Below are 20,285 nucleotides of genomic sequence, written 5' to 3' on the forward strand. Positions count from 1 at the left end.
ATATTTCCTTATGGTATTTTTCTGAAGCTTCTTCTCAGGAGGCAAGACACAATTATTCTTAGGATAAATCATTGGATGCAATTGCTCCAAACAGTCACTCACAGCTATCATGGTACTATTTCAGATGTACTTCCTGTCTGCACTTACTTCCTGGGCTCTCCTTCCTCTTCTTTTTAGTGAAGAATAAATTATAAATCTGTTTTCTTTTAAATCAGAGTTGGAAACAGCATAATAATATACAATAAGTTATAGCAGAAGTCAACTCATGAGAATTCTCTTATTTCTCCATGCCAAATCTGAAGATGCCATAAACTCAAATCCTCTATGCCAGTCATAAAATTTTAATTAGCTAAACTAAAAATACTGGTACTATTTACCACTGTTCTTATTTATGTCTTAAACTACTAGATTTAACACTACTAAAACAGGTTGCATATTGCAAAGGCCATCAACAGAGTACAATAATACTGTTTCAGCATACATGTGAGCATCCCGTTCAGCTTCATTATAATTAATCAGTAATCTAGTCTCTTGTTTCTCACTGCCAAATTATAAATTAACTACTAGTTACATTTATGGATGGAATATTAATTTATACAATGCCCTGGGGTACTTCTGTGTGTAGTACAAGATGCCTCATGAACAGATCTCATTCAAAGCCTTAGTAGAACTATGAAACAAAACAAGAGTAAATCTAGTCAGCATCAGCTGCAACTGTATGAAAACTGTAGAGATCTGTATTAGCAATGGTAGAGAACACCACTGAGATATAAAAAATTACATGTGGACATTGCACGGAATAATGAATCCTTCTTATAAGTGCAAAAAAATCAAGTACCTTTCCATGCAAAGAATACTTTCTGGAGGTTTGTGAAGAACACTTTGGCTTTTTCAAGGTCAAATTATGTTGTCAGAGTATAGCACTGTATGTGTGTTGTGTAATGGGGAAATTTGCCAGTTCTGGAAGTGAAGTGATTTTTTCCCCAGTTGCTCTGCATTATCTGCTCAAGCTTCCCATTGCACGCATGAGGACAGCAGACAGATCCAGAGATTCTGCCTCTGGCCTTGCCTGTTTCAACATTCCTTACATGCTGCAGGGTTTTTCAGCTTTCTAGTGCATGAAAATGACCTTTGCACAGGTGCAGAAATTATACACAACTGTTTGCCTCTTCCATAGTTTTCTTTCTGGTTTATCTACATTTTTTATAGCCTTAGAATATCAGAGAAGACAAAGAAAGGATTACTTTTTAATACAGGGGAAGAAAGTTCCATAAAATACTAATAATCTTGTGTTTCGGCAGTACTGAAACAAGCTTAAGATGCATTATATTACAAAATTACAGTATAACAGAATATACATTTTTTATTTAGTAGCTCTGAAAACATAATAAAACTTCAATGGGAAAATTTTGTCCTCAGTTGGTTTTTCACAGTGCAAAGAAAACTGAATACAGGATGAGCTCTTGATAAGACCATAGTGGGGACTGCAGCTCCCTCTAAAATTCTAGACTGCATTTTGAAAGCTCACAGCATCCCAGCTCAGAAAGATCAAATCAAGGCATTTGGTCATTTGACCACAAACTGCTTGAGTATTGAGCCTATCAGCAATCCAGAATGGCTCTCATAGCACAAGAAACACAGTATAGGAAAATGCTTGCCAAGAACAGGATGAAAACCACTGAGAAAGAAACAGGGTTATTTTCAAATTTCTAGAATAATAATATGAAGTATTATGAAGCTTCCTCTCAAAGCAGTTTTTTAATTCCTCATTCTGAAGTCGATCACTGCACCATATACAAAGTAATTTCAAGCTTTAATTATAAAAGAATAGGCAACATATTTGAAAGCAGTATAGAGATTTAGCTAACTCAGACATTTCAAGCAAGGCTCACATTTTGATTTTTCACCTTCTGTTCTCACATCCTAATGTTTCAAGCATCCTGCTTTATGAGCAGGTTATCGCTTACTGCCCAGCAAATCTCTGAGAGCTCCTGTTCTCCCTGGAGCCGGCAGTTCTGTCCCGGGTGCGATGGGATCAGAAACTGGTACAATCTCAAGATCTAGGCTTCTGCAGGAAATAAAGGATTTATTTATCAAGCACGGTGTGTGGAGCTGCTCCTGCTGGAATATGAATAGCTGGTCTCCATGGAATGTAAGACTTTAAGAGCCACAGCAGGCACATTTACAGGCATTCATCTGAGGCATCATGAGACAGACTTGACATGAGACTCAGCCACATCTTTGTTTACCACCTTTGCAAAGGCTTAGGGGTCTCATTAGGCACACAGAGCACAAGTTTGACTTCTTTATTCCAGATGCAAGGTTTTTGGAAGGAAAAGGCATTGGATATGGGCTTTAGAACTTCTGCTGCTGTCCTTTTGGAAAGTTAATCACCAAATGTATCAGTAGAGGGCACAAGAAAACAGCATTCTTCATCAAACATGCATCAAACTAAGGGAGGGCTCCCAAGGTGACTCCTCAACACCCTACCAGCTTACCATGACCTATTCTATTTAAATTTAAAAACAAAACAAACCCCTGGACCTATCATATATAATGGTGATTGAATAAACACTGTTAGTTCATCTGAGATAAAATTAATTATATTAATAACTGCTGGAGGTTTCAAACATCCAGCTATCTGAAAACAAAAGTCTGAAGATGAGGATTTATAAATTGCAAATGAAAGAACAAGTCCCCAGTGATATCAGGCAAATGAACAGCATGTTGGTAGATGTTAAATCCTAAAGCATAAATAATCTCCTTAAACCTACATCTGTGAAACCTAACAGTGAATTTACAAAAATATCTGTCCTTTATGCTCAACAGAAAATAATTTAGGAAACAGAAGAAGAAAAACAGGGTAGCCAAAATGCTCTTCACCATTGGGTTGTTGGATATAGAGGACCTGGGTGGAATTGACTTGATTAGGTTGAAAAAAAAACAAACCAGCCTACCATCCTATAATTTGCAATGCAAATTTCAGCACATTATTTAATGCCATTAAAAAGAAGCAATCAGCTACAGATGGATCATCCACAGTAACCAGTATATTTTAAGTAATGATATAATTGTTTATCCTCAGTTGGGGTAGGTGGAGTTTTACATTTAGGCTGTTGTAGTTCCTTTGAAGTCTGGTTCTCTGCAGCTTGGTTTTTTGGTTGTACAGACAAATCTTTTGCTATCCAAGAAAGTACCATGCACTTACACAGATGTTTAAATCTTCCAGCTGTAACATGCTGTGTATATTGAAGGACTAGGATCTTATAACTCTATCAGGAAGAGTTAATTAGCAATGTGAATATTTAGATAAAGCCTATTTCCTGTTCTATTTAACGATGTATTTCCAGATGTTACTGTAGTGTCACACTAGGAAAGATGTAAATTGGGTTGATCCAGACTGAGTTTTCTGAGATTTAAACTGTCTCTACTATTGCATTATCAATGCAAAGAATAACATTTGAAAAAAGTCTTCTCTTCACCAAGTCTGTCAAAAACACTTGACACAAAATTTGTTACCTAATTTGCCCATTTCATGTAACAACCTGTATTTGGTTTGATGTGATTTATGTACATCTTATCTTTCTTTGTTTTTTATCTTTCTCCCAAATCAATTTCCATCATTCCATTATAAAGGAACCAGAGAGGTTATCTGTTTCATATTTACACCAGCATCCACAGATGTATGGCATTAAGAGTGGGGGTTTTCTGGTATCTAGTTGAAGAGCAAGAATGCCTTCATGTCTGTATTTATGTTCACATAGATCCAGGACTGCAGCTACATTTATATACAAAGCAGCAAACTCTCTGCTTGGTTACTCAGACACTCCAGTAATGACTGCCTATAATTTATAGACAGAAGATGACAAAGTGCCAGTTATGTAAAGAGCTTTGAGCAGATAAACAGACTAGTCTATGCAGATTTCTATCTGTGAAATTGCAATACCAAAGACAGTGTTCTTTTATTTTGGAGAACTGAGCTAATTTTTTTCCTCCTTTTTCCCCCTCAGTATCTTCATTGCCTAAACAGAAGATTTCAAAGTTTCATTTCTTTTCTGATGCTGCATAAAGCACAAACAACATTCATCTTGGATGAAATAAAATATGCAATTAGCCTGCAGTTAAAGGATTCTTTGAAAAAATGTGACTTTGGCTATCTCAACTGTCTAGTTTGAAAATGTTTTTCAGTAAAGGTGGAAAAACTCTTTCAAGAAATCTGCAGGCAAAGTTCAAGCGAAATTCTTGATTAAACAGACTTTTCTGTGCTGAAACTGTAGGTATTAACTCTGTTGTTTAAAATGCTCCACTCACAGCTAGGAAGTGAGGCATCATTAGCTGCCTAGGCTCTGATGCACAAGTCTTATCCCATTAGATCCCAATGGCTTGTAAAGGAGAAAAGAGGTATGTGGATCTTGTCTAGTTGGAGAAGTTGAAAACTGAAGAACTGAGCTTCATCAGACAAAGCAGGGGAACAAAGCAATCCCTTTGTTTACCCCTTAGTTTATTCCCTATCAAGGGATTGAATATTTATTAAAGACTCTGGCCATCTTTGGAAAAATGCATATTGATTTTATGTGATTTCTGTAACAATGCAACAGAATCTGTATGATTCAAGCCTGATGCTGGGAGATGATACCCCATAAATTAATCACTTCTGAGCAAAGTTCCTCTTGCACATCAGCCTGCTGAAGTTCTGAGGAAGCATTCATTTTCCTTTGGACCTTCATGATGATAACTGAACGTTCATCTCACTTTTACCAAGTCATAGGGAAGAGCAACTGTTTCAAATGAAGCAGTAGATCCTACTCTCTACATGTGTCTGATAAAGCTGAAATATTGTTGTTATGAAAATAAGAGTAAACAGAAATATTCCAGCAGAAATGGTAGAACAGACTGGCATGACCCTTTGGCAGTTCATACTATGCTATTTGTATTTTTTTAGTCTCTTGAATAACCTTGGACTGTGTGCATGTCATTCCTCCATGTTCATTAACTCCATGAAAGCACAGGAGATGATAGCTGGCATCTCTTCTTTGTCTTCTCTGCCATTCTGTGCTCTGCCAGAGATGGGAACATTGAGAGTTCTAGTGGTCTGTCAAAATCCTAACTATGTGGAGAGTTCAAACTGCATTTGGGGCTGATTTTTTTTTCTTCTCCTTCACACACAGGGACACAGACTTTCCCTATCAGTAATTGACAGGCTAAGCAGGCAACAGTGCAGCACAGAACAGGGAGAACACTGAAAACTCACTGTTAGACAATATTCTGAAAGGTATTATTACAGCTTCAGCCATTCTCATGGAGGAAGTGCACTGTGTGATTGAATAAGATGCAGTGTCAGCAAGGTTAATTAGATCTACAGTTGGCCTAAACAAGAGATTAGGTTATGACTCCAGCTGGCTTAACTGCAGCATGTAAAATAATGGCATTGCACAGAACAAAACTTCTATGGAGCAGATCTGTTGGAGAAAAGACACTAATTCTGCAGTGCAAGGTTGCTGTACCCCAAGGTTATAGCTGGGCAGCAGTATGGAAGACACCTACACACAGGAAGCCTCATGCTCCATACCTGACACATTGGCTATCAAAGGATCAGGGGAATATTCATGAAATAATACGCTCTAATATTCTAATATCTTTAGAAATAGAATATATATAAAAGCTAGTGTGAAAACAAGAATTTACCCAGCATTTTATTTCATTTGTTGTAAAATAAAGTTTTGCATAATGCATTTAAATAAGCATACATTTCCTAGGTTCTCAGTAAATGTACCTATGGACTTGGGTAACACTTTCAAGAACTAGCATTTTGCCTTTAAAGATGAAACAGTTGAAAAATCACTGAGACATTGCATTGGTAAATTGTGGGTCAGTCTATTTTGTAGTTATCTATGAATTTTCCAATTCAGAACTCTGCACGTCTCATCACTTAACATGCAGTAAGTAGCTACTGAAGCAAGATTGTAAATGGCAGTATGAGCTTTGCTGACTTATCCATTAATTTCATTATTTGTTCATAAATAGACTGGTTTCTCTTCAACTGATGCTCAGGGCAATAGGTACATAAATTTTAGTATCTGGTTTAAAGTAAGTAATGTCTACAGTTGCATTAATATATAGATATATGACACAAAGTATTATGTCTGGCAGAATATGATCCTTAGGGACTAATAATTATATAACTATTGTGCTCATTGGGAAAGTCAAATTTAGACTAATTTCTCCAACAATTGGAACAATTTTTATTTTTCTGTCATTAGGTCAACCCTGTTTCACCTTTCTAAGCTTAATTATTATGGTCTGAACAACTACCCCACAGCAGTCTCCTGGTGGTAACCAGAAGTTCCTGTGTTGCAGCAACAGGTAGCCATAGTCCTGCTGGGGCTGGTGGGACATTCCCGGGGACAGGAGTAGTGCAGGGAAGGCTGCAGCTCATAGCAAAATTGAACTCTTGAAAGATGGTTGAGCTGCACCCAGTTCAAATGAAAGGTCAACTTCCAGCCACTTAAAGATACGCCACAGTCCCTTAATAATAGAAATTGCCCACACTGTAAAACAACAACTACCTAACACTGCGTAGGCCTTTCCTGGGCTCTCCCAATGGATTGACAGCTCGAAGGCTTCCCTGCAGGATCCAGCTTTGTACCATCGTATGGAGCCTAGCATTGCAAGGGTATAATCAACTTCTGTGCCTCCTGATACCAGCCCCTTTACCAGATGCAAATCCTGAACAGTCACATATTTTCCTTTCCATTTAATTCCTCATCTTGTATTTGCTATAGTAACAACTTTCAACTGGGGGCAAATAAATCCTAAATTATGTGTGTTGTGGAAAAGTCCATTAACCTAGATTTCATTTTATTAAGTATTCTGTGGACATTCCTGCCACAAAGAGCTTAAAAATCTATAACAGCTGACAAATGAATAAAGCAGACTTTGGGGAGTTTGTTTAAAAATCAAACACTCCCACCCCCACCCCCAGTGACACAGTATTAGTGAAGAAAACACCAATGAAAATAGTGTAACAGATGAAAAGCCATCCTTTTATAGTCTCCAGAGCAGAGAACTTTTATCCATATGCTATTCATATTTACATAGACAAAATATTTAACATGGTAATCTATAAAGGTAATTATTTATATCTTTATAGTTTAACCCAGCAAGAAGATTAACAGCAAAATTCAACTAAACAGAAGAACCAAATTAAGATTTTCCAGTTAGGTACATTTAAGTTATATTCTCTGATAATTACAGATGTGCCTATTATTCAGGTTTTCAGTAAATGTTTGGTATGTGTGTGATTGATTAAATCCAGCATTTCACAATCTTTTGCTACCATAATATGAGATTATATTGGCCTGGTATCACTTTTTTACACTATCCTTTTCCTCTGTCAGATGAATTTAAACAGAAGATACCAAACTGTGAAGTCTATTTACACAGGTCAGTCTTTTGAGCAATGACAGTCTAGTGCTGTCTTCTAAATGCCTTCCTAGACACTTGGTTGGCTCATAGGATCCACTACAATAGATTTTTATCTTTTTTTTTTTTTTTTTTCAATCACCTCCATTTCACTCAGGATCATACTATGGTGTTTAGTTAAGTTCCACATGTATGGTAAACTTCAAACTTTACTATTTAAGGATTTCTGTTTGAATTTCCCCCGCTGCTTGTCCTTACAATTTGTGAGGGTCCCTCAAGATGACCCTGTGACAAGGAGCCTGGCATGCAGCTCAGGCACAGGATCCATCGTACTGAGCCTCTGAGGCTGGAGGAGCAGGGACTGCCACAGGGTCAGCCTGGGGAGCTGACAGTCAGTGTGTCAGTGCCACCAACATGGTGCAAGTTGTCAACCAGTAAGGGTCAACCTCAGTTGGCAGCCACGCTCTGTCACGAGTTATCTGATGAGGACAGAGATAACATCTTAAAGACAATATGGATTTCATCCTGTCAAGAAACAAGACTCATTTTGCCAAGGCACAGGGAGGGTGGGAAACTTAGACCAGCAAAAACCAGCTTTTGTTTCCTAACGTTTCAGTGGGATTTACAATACCACAGTAGGTTACTACCTCTCCTTAACGGCTACTTTAAATAGCAATATCATTACATAGAGGAAAGTATGTAACACCATTGACTACTTACTGATAAAACAGCTGGTTCAGAAATTCTGGATGACATTTGGCTTGTTTATATTTACCATGAGTGGTTATAACAATGTTAAGTACCATGAAAGAAAACTGGTAACTCAAGCTTAGTTCATTCAAATAGATGCTGGGTAATACTAAGGAACTGGTTTCTACTACAATCTCTGTAGCACTGCCAATCACAAGAACACCAGAATTAAAGGTATCATATCATCCACAAATGTTTAAAGTACACAGTCCTAGTTTCTTCATTCCTGGAGCCTGTGTGAGTATAAGCTCAAAGCTGTGATTCTCACATACCAACAGCTGGAGCCTAAACTAAACCATGAAATTCTGTAAGACTCCCGACACTAAGAAATGTTAACAGTTCTGAGTTAAATCAATGTTAGCTCAAGAATAAGACAGGTATTTTACTGAATCGTGATTAAAAACTTTAAAAAAATATATAGATATATGCATAGGAAGGAAAATAATACTGTTGCAAAGGTATAGTATTGCTGCAATAAATAATTTCCCTACATTTTCCCGCAAATCATTATCTGTTAGTGGGTGGGTCCAGTTATGATGCATATGAGTTGAATAATAAAGGTAGGACAAATACCTGATTAAACATATGCTGTAGAGATCATTTATTATCACTGCAGATAGGTGTGGAATAGATGTGGTAAAAACCTTAAGGGGGTCTCTATCCAAGTACTGAAAACAACAAGTATCACAACAGATACCTTTTACTTACAGGAGAACTGAGACTTCCACCTCCTACTGAAAATATAAAGAAAACCCCTTAATTATTAAAAAAAAAACACACAAAAGCCAATCAACCAAACCAAAAACCAAGCAAACAACAACAAATCTCACCAAAACGACTGACTTAAAGGCACGTTCCTGATACTACACAGATATTTTCATGGCTACTCTTCCATGTCATTAACCAGAAATGAAGAATTCTGCCACCAACAACCTTCATAATTCTGGAATCAGCAATACAATGCAAATTGCTATTTACTAGGAAGTGTTCCCTTCCAGTGCTCATTTTATGTCTCTAATGCAGCACTGAGCATGAAATTTCCAGTCACCAACAGAATTCCTTCCCTTTCATTCATCTAGTATGCAACAGCTTTTATCTCCTGGGCCATAACATGTCAAATACTTTTACATAATTAAAGCCACACTGATTGACTGGCTAAGAACATCACAGGGGTAAGTTTCTTTTTAAAGCTGCCTTATCTCTAATCAAGAGTTGTCTTCCAGTAACACAAGATTTTGTGCCTAAAGGACATTTTATATATATCTACAAACACACATATATAGAAATAATGTTCCTTTCTCTTCCACAATATATCAATAACAAGAAAATATCATCATACTCTGATTTCCCTTTGTAGAATTAAATTGGAGGGTACAAAAGATGGCAAGAGGCACTTAGTAAGGTAGGCAAAATGCACATTTTTTAAAGTATGGAAACTATAATTCATATTCTTCCTTTGATATAAACCTTTATTGCACTCCCAAACAGAACCTTTCTGTATTTCATTGGTTCATTCATATCTGAGATTTGTTGTGATGGTGGGGTTTATTTAGGAAAGAAGATTAAAATCTGTAGACGCCAAAAACACATGAACAAACTAGTGATGAGGCTTATGTGTTGTCAGGTTATTTTATATTTTAATGTACTGTTAACAGTTCATTCTTTTTAAATACAAATCTAAGGGCAAATTTAAATATCAAGGCAAGCAATCTGGTAGCATGGCAACAGCGTGCTATGCTGCATAGTAAGAATTTGGAACCATGCAAGTCTGCTTTTTTCCTATACCAGATCATTTTATAAGAGCAGAAATATTTCTGTTCTTTGTGTAACTGCCTTCATGATTACTCATCAATTAGCAGATCTAGTGGTCTTTGTAACTCAAGACAGCACAGCAACCCAGTCAAACCTGGTACCAGTCAGAATGGCCATCCTTACCAGACACAAAAGCTGAGGGTTAGAAGGGGAAAAAAAAAATCCAACAGAAAAAAAGATATGTTTAGTAACAGTGTTTAATAGAAGATTTCATTCCCAGGAGACAGATTTGGTATGGAGTTGAGTAGCATAGCAGCACTGAAGCAATCTTTCTTCTGCATGAGAAGCAAGCAATTCCATCTCCATGCACTCCCCCTGATGTGTTGAAAAGGCATGTCTCAGCTTTCAGAGTATGAGTTTTGAAACCTATTTTAAGATTTGACTAAATCAAAAAAATGCACTTGCCCTTGCACTGGAATAATTTTTTGTGGTAGCTGGTATCAGTGATTCTTGAGAGTAATACCAATTTATTGATGTCATTTCACTCTTGGTGATTGGGAAAAAAAAATTAAATCCTACATCATGCTAGAACAGAATATGGTCTGTGCAAGACTCATTCTCTTCAGTTAATCAAGTAACTCAAGCATACATTACCATTTTGCTGGAGCAGGAAAAGGCAAAGTTAACTAACATTTTTGATCTTCTGATCTTGAAGGGCACACTGGGTGACAGAAAGTCCACCCAAGCACTTCGTTTCTGGGTAGTGGACAAAGACAGTAACAATGTGGATGGCATTGTGGGAATATTATTTTCTTTATTATTCTTTGCATAGAGATCAGCTGCTTCACTGAACCTGAACAGTGAATGCCAGACACAGCTACTCCTTCTGGGAGGTTCTTACAATACTGTTTAGATTGGTGCTGTCCCTATGGAACTTGTGCTTCTCACCACACATTCCCATGTTACATAACATCACTTGGCATTTTGGACTCCAGTGGTCAAATCTAGACCTGCACCCTCACCAGAACACTCATGGTTAGTATTACAGAACTATTATTTGGGTTGTAATTTGTTTGTTGTTGGTTTTTTTAACATTGAAGATAGGAAAAAATAAATGTGCCTGCTGTGACCACATTATGAATTCTTAGCTAAATCTAACCACTGTACTCATGTGAAAGAGTTCTAAATCTTTCTGTCTTACACTTAATCATCATTAAATTAATAAATAAATCTTACACTAAATCTTCAAGTGTCAGATCCTGTGAACCCTTAACACAAAGGTAGATTATATACACAAGAAAAACTTGAAAGGTCAAGCCTCTCTCGGAGAATGTTTCAGAAATAAAAAGGATTTCACTCTTCAAAAATGATCAGGGTTTCTGTGCAATTGACTGGGGGAGAGGAACTTATGTAAAGGTTGTAGCTGAGAAGTACATCTGTGAAGAGGTTCTCTCAAAAAGTAAAGGGAACGACAGCAATCTGGAAATAATGCAAGTTGGTGACATGCTCAGAAATATTCCTAATATCAATGCACAAAACAAAGTTCAAAAACTCCTTCATTCAATTAATAGAATGGAAATATTCAATCTGCCTTTTAAGTAATAAAGCAGTAACAAATTATTTCTACGTGGTTGAATCTTCATTATTAAGCCTGTAACTATGAGGGCTATTTTCTGAAGGAAACTTCATCTTAATTATTCAAACCAGACAACCATCCCAAGATACTCCTCATGCAGCTCCCACTGGAAGCCCAGGCTGGTATCAGTGGGTGTCTGCATTGCAGAAGTACCACTATTTGAAAATCCTTATCTAGACCGCAAACCTCACATTGGTTATAACCGACGTATTTTGTATACCTTTTTGCCAAGCTTCCTCTCCATTTCCTTCTATTTCAAAAGAAAATGATCCTTTCATGCATGAGAATACTTCAGAGTATGCATCTCCAGCAGTATTTCATGTAACCTTGTTATCTGAGAACAATGACACTTTTTCCTTGTCATCCCTACCTACAGGGCTTCTAGTTCTTCCTCTTTGGCTTAGGTGGAAGCACCTATTAATCCCAGAGTTTTCCATACCAGTCTTTGCTCAGCTCTAACTTACTCCTCTTGAAGTGCAAATCACCTTCCTCTGCTGCAGCACATGAATGAAAACAGTAAGTACTGCAACAAAAAAGGAGAGGAATGTCATGTACTCAAATGACAGTGCATTTACCTACCAGCATCAGAAACAAACAGTTCAATTCATGTACTTTTTTCCAGTTGTGCAAGGCCTTCCTTCTGAAAAAATAGTATTGTTAATTAAGATAAGACTTAAGTTCAGACAAAACTGTGAATTTGAATGAAAGTCCTCTTTTCATGGATGCCATGACAAAGCTTAAGTGGTGCATGTTCAGCTCGGGCAAACAGCACAAGCCTAAAGCACTACACACTTAACCTATCACATGGTGCTCTCTTGAGCTGCTTTTCATGCAGTTCTCATGGGTCCTCAGGAAGAAAAAATCTTACATGTAATACTCTTCCCAGCAGACTAAAAGCATTTGCAGCTACTTATAATGAGCATTTGACTTAGTGACTGCAAGTGTCTAAAAACCAGTGAATTCTGATCCTACTTTCCATTCTTCCCCTTAACTTGTGAAGCACATGTGACTGAACCAGTGCTTTATTTCCTCCAGTTGTAACAACTACCATTACATCTCTTGCACAAATGTTGCAAGGCTTTAATTGCCTCATAGTAGTGCCAAAAGATACCTCCTAGAAAAAGCTCTTGCTTGCAAGTAGGATGCTCTTCTTTTTGTTTCAAGCAAATATCTCTTCCTTGGGAGGCTTATAGGAAGGTATTAGTTTGTATTAATGTAGTGTACTGTTTCACAGGTAATAGAGGTCAATGTATCATACTGATACTGTATTCCATCTTTTCTGAGATGGATGGATTAGTTCTAGAATGGAAGTTCTAAATCTTTATTTAAAAATCTGACTTACAGAAACATGTCTGCTTCTTGTATCCTGTACAAATAGGCACAAACATACAACTGTTCACAGGATCATAACAGTTCAGGTTGTTAAGAATGTCAGAGATCTCTTGTCCAACATTCTGCTCAAACCAAGGTCATCAGTGAGCCCTGATCAGTTTGCTGAGGGAATTATCCAGTCTGGTCTTTAAAACCTTCAAGAACAGAGACCACACAACCTCTCTGGGCTACCTGTCTCCATGTATGATTGTCCTTGTCAGTTAAAATATTTTTCTTGCATCCAGTCTGAACCTTTGTTTCAACATACGCCGTTTGTCTCTCATTCTTTGGCACATGCCACTGCATTGAGTCTGGCTCCAGTTCCCTGAGGAGCTCTTTATAAGGACTGGAAGGCTGCTGTTAGGTCCCCCCAAAGCCTCCCTTTCTGCAGGCTGAGCAAGCCCCACTCCTCATCCTCTGCTCACAGAACTCAGCCTCCAGCCCCAACCACTTCAGTGGCCTCTGCAGAACCCCAGTTCTTTAATATTGTCCTTGTCCTGGGGGGACCAAAACTGGACACAGGGTTATAAATGTGACCTACTGGATGCTGAGCAGAGAGGAATAATCACTTCCCTTGATCTCCTGGCTGCACTGTTGTTCATACAGACCAAGATGTTCCTGGGTATCTTTGTTGCCAGGGGATGTGGCTGCTTCATGTGCAGTTTACTGTTCACCAGGACCTCTGGGCCTTTATGGCAGGGCTGTTCCCCAACCTCTACCACTGCAGTGTTTAAAGCATGAAATAATTGCCTTGTTTATTTAAACACAGATTACAAGGAAAATGGACATAAAAAGTCTGCAAAAGCACCTATATCCTGATGTATTCAAAGGCTACAACCAAGATTTTGTTCTGAATAAAACCAGCATCCTCTCTGTGAGCTGGTAGCTTGGAACAGGTCACTTCCTAATTTCTCTACCCTCAGTACAGGAATATAAACTGAAAGATGTTTAAACCATGGTATTTTCACAAATTATTTCTTAGCAAATATTCTTATCAGAATAGCTGGAGAGACGGTAAAATTATGCTTCTTGAAGTGGTTTCTCATGTTCACAGCCTTAAGCAAAGGCCACTTTTTAAAGACTTAGCTTGTTTAAATTCATGTCCAGTCTGCAACCTGAACTGCCATTAGTCAAGTAACTGCACAAAACATGCTTTTTGAGATTCCTCCTTAGAATCGTAATACTTTGACCAAAAGAGCTGAGCACCTATGGCCTTTGCAAGAACACTTTTCCTTTACTATCAGAGGATCAAGAGGGTGCAATAATGTAGTTGCTGATGCATTCTTAAAAATAGCTTCAGATATTTCCAACTGCAGACCTTATCAGAGAATTTAGAAAGTCTGACAATCAAGGTTTATAAGGACAGTTCTGCAGCATGAAATCCTATGAGCCCCAGTTGGCTAAGTACAGTGGCTTTGACTTTAGCAGTTCAGTACTCATAGAACATAAGAAAGTAAAGCTCTTTCATCTTGTCTATCCCATACGGAGAAGAACTGGGACGATACAGTGATAAATTGCCATCTTATGCTTTAACATAAATGTCAATCTTTTGCTTTTCAAACACATAACCAGCACATATTGTATTTTAACTTAACTGTCAATAAGGAGTTAAACTAGAATTCCTCCCTTTTAAAGCTATGTTATATTGGAAATACTATGGCTTACACAGAACCACAAAAAACTATGACAGCAGTTGTTTCTCCTTTTCAGTCCTACTCATTAAGTAATGAGGAATTCTTGGGTAACAGGCATAATAGATAAATACCTTTTCTGCAAACAGATTTCCCAGCCCCTCCTGGGAGATTATAGGGTGGCCTTGGCCAGGTAATACAACTGAAACACTACTTGCATTTTTCGATCTGGTCACAGTAATTTCAGACTTTTCTTAAACATAACTGCAATGCACATTATCTCTGTACTATGCACATTGTATGCTCTCTTGTCTTTAAATTTCTTTTCTTGTATGTCCTCACTAGCATGCAACAACCACCAGAACGACACTGAAGATGCAAAGTACGTAAATCTGAAAGCACAGATTGCCAGTTGAGGCAAAATAAGGCAGTCTTTGACTTTCCAAGATGCAGCTCTAAATGCAGTATTCGCTTCCTTTCCCCCACCCCCATCCCTTTTGTTATGGCAATACAAGGCACCACACACATTCAAAAAACTGTTCAATAAGAGGCAAACAGACCATGTTATAATATCTCATGCTGTTTATCCCAACAAAAATCGGGTATCCTTAACTGAGCAGCCTTTTCCCTCCAGATCTCATGATGAAGGGAACGGGAAAAGAGCGATCAAAGGCTCTGATCCCTTTGCTACAGTGGAGGCATGAAATCAGAACCAAATACAAACTCCGAGCGGTGCTGCATTACAGGAGGGCTCCTCTAGCATTTTTTTTTTTCACTCTTATCAAGACAAATGGACTTAAGCCTCCCGCCCTCACACAAAACGCTGACACGATGCGGATGCTGCACGGCCGGTCCCCGCGCTACCCGGAGCCACCGTCCCAACACGGCGGGGCTGAGGCTGCCGGGCCGAGCGCGGGGCTCGAACCGTCCCGGGGGACCGAGAGGAGCCGCAGCCCAGCCCCGGGGGAGCCGGAGCCGAGCGAAGCCGCAGCCCGGCCCCGGGGGATCGCCGCCGGCTCTCCCTCTCCTGGAGGGGGGCGGTGGCGGCGCCTCCCCGGGCACAGCGGGGACATGCGGGCGTGCGGCAGCCCCCGGTGCCGGAGCCCCGCGCCGCCGATCGCGACCGCGCCGGCCACTCCGCCATGCCGCAGGGGCTCCCCTTCACTCCGGCTCCCCGTCCGCTTGCGGGCAGCTCGGTTGCCAGGGGATGGGGATGGGGATGGGGATGGGGATGGGGATGGGGATGGGGATGGGGATGGGGTGAGGCGGGGGCAGCCGCTCGCGGGGAGGGCAGATTCGAGGGGAGCACCATCCGTGCTGGCGCGGGGTGGGGGCGCGCCCGGGGGCTCCCTGCTCCCCTGAGGGGACCCGCGGGATGCTGCCGCCCCAACCCGACGGAGCCGCCGGTGCCCGCGACGACCCCGGCCGGCGGTCGGTCGGTCGGCCCCCCGCCCTGCGTCCCCGGTCCTTACCGCGGTGCAGCGGCGGGGCCGGTCCCGGGCAGCGGGGCAGCCGCAGCCGCAGCCGCTCTTTTGTGTGGCTGCTGAGCGCCGCACACCGCGGCGGGCCCGCCCGGGAACCTGCCTGCGCCAGCGCCCGGGAACCTGCATGGCGCATAGCGCCCGCGCCGCCTCACGGCACGGGGGCGCGAGGGGGGGCGGCCCCGGGCCCCGCACGGCCCGGGCGCTCGGCGGGACGCACTGACCTGCCCGCGATCCACTCCCACCGGGCGGGAAGGCCGGTTCTGTGCCAGCTTCGCGTGTGCCACACTCGTCACTGGTGCCCAGCGACAGGAAAGGGGCAATGGCCATAAACTGAAACACAAGAAGTTTCACCTCAGCATGAGGGAGAACTTGTTCACGCTGAGGGTGGCAGAGCACTGAAAGACCGGCCCGGGGGGGCGTGCATTCTGCATAATGAAGATATTCCGAACCCACCTGGATGCGTTCCCGTGTCACCTGCTGCAGGTGACCCTGCCTTCCAGCCCAACAGTTCTGTGATTCGGTGGTTGTGTCCAGACGCAGGCACTGAGGGGAGCAAGCTGCGGCCCCCCCGGCCCCAGCTCCCCTCCTGAGCGCCTGGAGCAGCGCTGCTGACAGCGATGCTTGCTGGACGCCTGCATCCCGCTGTGACACTCGGCAGCGTATCCCCAGGGACCTGCTTCGGCGCTGGGCCGGTGCTGAGGGTGTTTTCTGTAGGTTTCAACACCATTTCTCTGCGAATTACATTCCAGAATGCCATGTAATCCTGCTAGGTAATGACCTCACCTTTCCCTGTTGCTTGAGGTGCTCCAGTGCAACGAAAATCTTAACACCAAAAGTTTGAACATTACAGCAGGGGATAGGACTGGACTCAGTCACATTCCGTCATGCGGCCAGATTTACGAGAACAAATTATGATTTTTGTGCCCTTGTGCAGATAAAGCATAGATCCACCCCTAAAGTTTAAAAATGTGGGATTCAATGTGTACTGTTTAAAAGCTCACTGAAGAGGGTTTCTCCAAGAACATTTCTTAAGGTGAACGATAAATACAGTTGGTTCCTCAGGCGTTTTATTAGAAGCCACTAGATCTTTCTAGGGCAGCTACGTGATTGTGTCTGTATATAAAGAAATACATATCTTAGGGCAATTATGATAGGCTTTGCTCATAATTATGTAAATTTGAGATTGTAGCTAATATTTCTCACAATAGCAAAAGTGAAAAGCTGTCCTAATGTAATTATATTGCATGCCATTCATCTAGATATCAGTGTTTGGTGTAATAGCTGTGTGGTCAACTTGGTGTGTGTTTGTTTGCCCTGGGGTAGCTATACCGAGTGTTAGCATCAAGGCATATTCCAAGTGCATGCAAAGGCCCTTCACGGAAACACCATTTTGTGGGTTTTTTTTTAGTCTTGTTTTTAGTTTAGTTGTTACGATTTTTGTTAAGACTCCCCATTTGCTACTAAGAGGCTATCATCTGTTATGGTTTTCTATGGTGACTTTCCCCATCTGTCCCTTTCTACATCTCAATTACTTAACTGATTTTGGTTTTCTGTTTAAGATAATGAGAACTCAAAACATTACCCAAACCATGCATGTATGTTTTACACAGAACTGCAGTGTATCTACAGATATAATCTGTAGATGGGTTGTTTAAACATCTGGCAAATGATGTTTTAATTAATATTATTAATTCTCAAAATTGTTAACTTGATGAAATAGCCTCATATTTCATAATTAAGTCTCGCTATCAACATACCAAAAGCAGTATTTCCAGCCCAACAGGGCAGGTGTATTCTTTTTGATTACTGCAGCTGCAAGTATTGTACTACAATTGACCTCTCAAAGACTTCAGGGGTCCCAAAGGGAGTGGGATATATTTGTTTAACTTTTTTAAATTTAAGTTTCTAACAAACATTCTCCCTTCACCTCATTTTGGAGACAGTGACTCAGACAGATGGTTATTATAGAAAATTACATACCAAAATGGAAGGTAAAAATAGGGTGCATGATACCAGTCCAAGAATATACCTCTCTTACTCTTCAGTTTCTGGAAATAATTATTTCCATAAAAGCCAGCCACAGATGAAGAGTTGGATATTCCCCTTATTTAATGCAAATTGTGCATCAGCGCATATGCTTTCAGGGTATCTGCAGTTAAAAATTACTTCAGAACTTTAAATCATGTTTAAAACCTGTCTTTATTACTGAAAAAACCCTCAATGTTAAAAATAAGTAAAAATCTGTATTATAGATCTACTTCATAGAAGATTTTAGTACCTATTTGCTATTTTTGTGTTAGCAAAGCATAACAGTTAAAAGGCCACTTTAGATTAGATCTAGAAAAGTCATAAAATGCTTCAAAATGTATCATTACTTTAAAATGTATGAGAACTCTTCCTCATTTGTGAATCTACGCTATAAACTTTGTGGTTAGCAATGCTTTTGAACAATATACAAGACAGTGCAAATGAACATTCAAATAAACAGGTGACATAATTTTATAGATATTTAAGGATTATACAATCACAGGGTACAAACATCCCTCCTTCACAATAAGATAAATATTTATTTCATTAAATGTTCAAAATGCTTTAAAAATGCTTATCAAAGGTGACAGTTTGCATTCCTAAGCGGTTGAGGTCTTCCAATGTAAAATGTCATCACTGGGTTGATTAATTTATTAATCTGTTGTTAGTTTCCATTTTCATATTAATTAATTGGTTGAACTTGATGATCTTCTTACGATGTTTGACAGCCTCATAATTTGGCCAACATGGCAACTGCTTTGGTAAAAGAACTGAGTATTGAAACAATTAATTCTGAGTTTTTCTCTTAATTAAGGGTTCTTATATCCAACATACCCATGTCAGATCACTACAGGAAGAATTCCTTGTATGGACAGAATCAAATGAAGTGCCAAGGATATCATTCAAAGCTCCTACTGTAAGTACCTCAACTAGATAATGTAAACATCTCCATGTTTCATGGTTTTCTACGAGACTTCAGCTTGATATGGTAATAATGAAAGCAACTGAATTCAGAATGAAATTCGGGTGCATTAATTGCAGAATAAGCATGACAGGACTGGAGTTTTTGCAGAATTGCAAAATTGTAAGGTTAGCTTTTAAAAAGCATGCAGTTGGTTATTTTCTCAGCTTTTTGAGTTTGCTTCTAGGATTCTCTCATTATAAGGAATGGGATTCATTCTGCAGCCTGTTCTCCTCCTCCCACCTAAGAGCAACTTGAGGGTTGCATAGAGGAAGTAGAAAAAGATATTTTGCATAATTTAATTATGAGCTCCTTAGTTGCCTGAGTAATGTTGATGGAGTCCAGAAAAATGTGTCTTGTCTGCCTTAGGCAGCATAAAATGGGAACACGCTTCAGCTCAGAGGGGAAAAAAGGTACATGGAGAGACTGGAACAGGGAACTTGCACTTGACAAATGGCACAAGCGTGAAAAAATTTACCAGCAAAATATTAATACTTCGTCTTCTGAGAAGCTTGACATTATCAGAGAAGGTATTGCTGTTTTAAAAAAGCCACCAGACAAAAAACAAAGAAGAAGAAACACTGTCAAAGCCTAATTCCCTTCCAAGATAATCAGATTCCAGTTATTTGAATCAGTTTTGTTCTTCCCAGAAGTTGTATAATGGTGCAACAGGGGTGTATTGTTAAATGTTCCTCCACTGAAAGGAGCAAATCAGAGTTCTCTCTTCCCCCAGTTTCCATCCCTGAATTTACTGTTTTTCTTAATGTTACTCCCCTCTTATAATCATGGCAGTGACAAGGAGTAAGGCCCATATATGTAAGCCCCATCCAACCCCTTGGTAATTCAGAACAACAATGACTTGTGAAGGCTGCCTGCCTTAAGGTGAAGGACTACACAGTTTATAGATTCTGTTCCCACTGAAGTCTAAGGGAGTTAAGTTTATGAACAGGATACTTCTCTCAGTTGTAGCTGTCTTCAGATCCTGTAGCTGTCCAGCTCCCTTGGCTATTCTCCAAGCCTATAGCTCCAGAGGTGGAAATTCTCCTATCCTGTAGTGCACACCCAGACAAGCAAGGGGGTCTGATCCCATCAAATTGTAACAGCTTGTAAGAACATGATGCAGTTTTGGGTATTGAGTAATTTGCAGACCTAAACTCTCTTTTGCGGGGCTGGGGGGGGGGGGGGTGGGGTAGGTAGGAGGGGGGTGTTGGGGTTTTTTTCATAATATCTTGACTTCCACCTTAGGAGTA

The 20,285-nt window shown here is 40.1% G+C and overlaps 1 long non-coding RNA gene across 1 annotated transcript in view; it reads left to right on the forward strand.

Annotated features, from left to right (window-relative positions):
• The window catches only part of LOC138116687 (uncharacterized), a 63,775-nt gene extending 44,121 nt beyond the window's left edge, over positions 1-19,654 (forward strand). Inside the window, exon 2 of the long non-coding RNA XR_011154295.1 lies at positions 18,889-19,654. This is a non-coding gene — a long non-coding RNA (uncharacterized lncRNA). The remainder of the gene's footprint in view (positions 1-18,888) is intronic.
• The last annotated feature ends 631 nt before the right edge of the window (positions 19,655-20,285 follow it).

Source organism: Aphelocoma coerulescens, chromosome 10, assembly GCF_041296385.1.
Source record: "Aphelocoma coerulescens isolate FSJ_1873_10779 chromosome 10, UR_Acoe_1.0, whole genome shotgun sequence".
NCBI classification, from domain to species: Eukaryota; Metazoa; Chordata; class Aves; order Passeriformes; family Corvidae; genus Aphelocoma; species Aphelocoma coerulescens.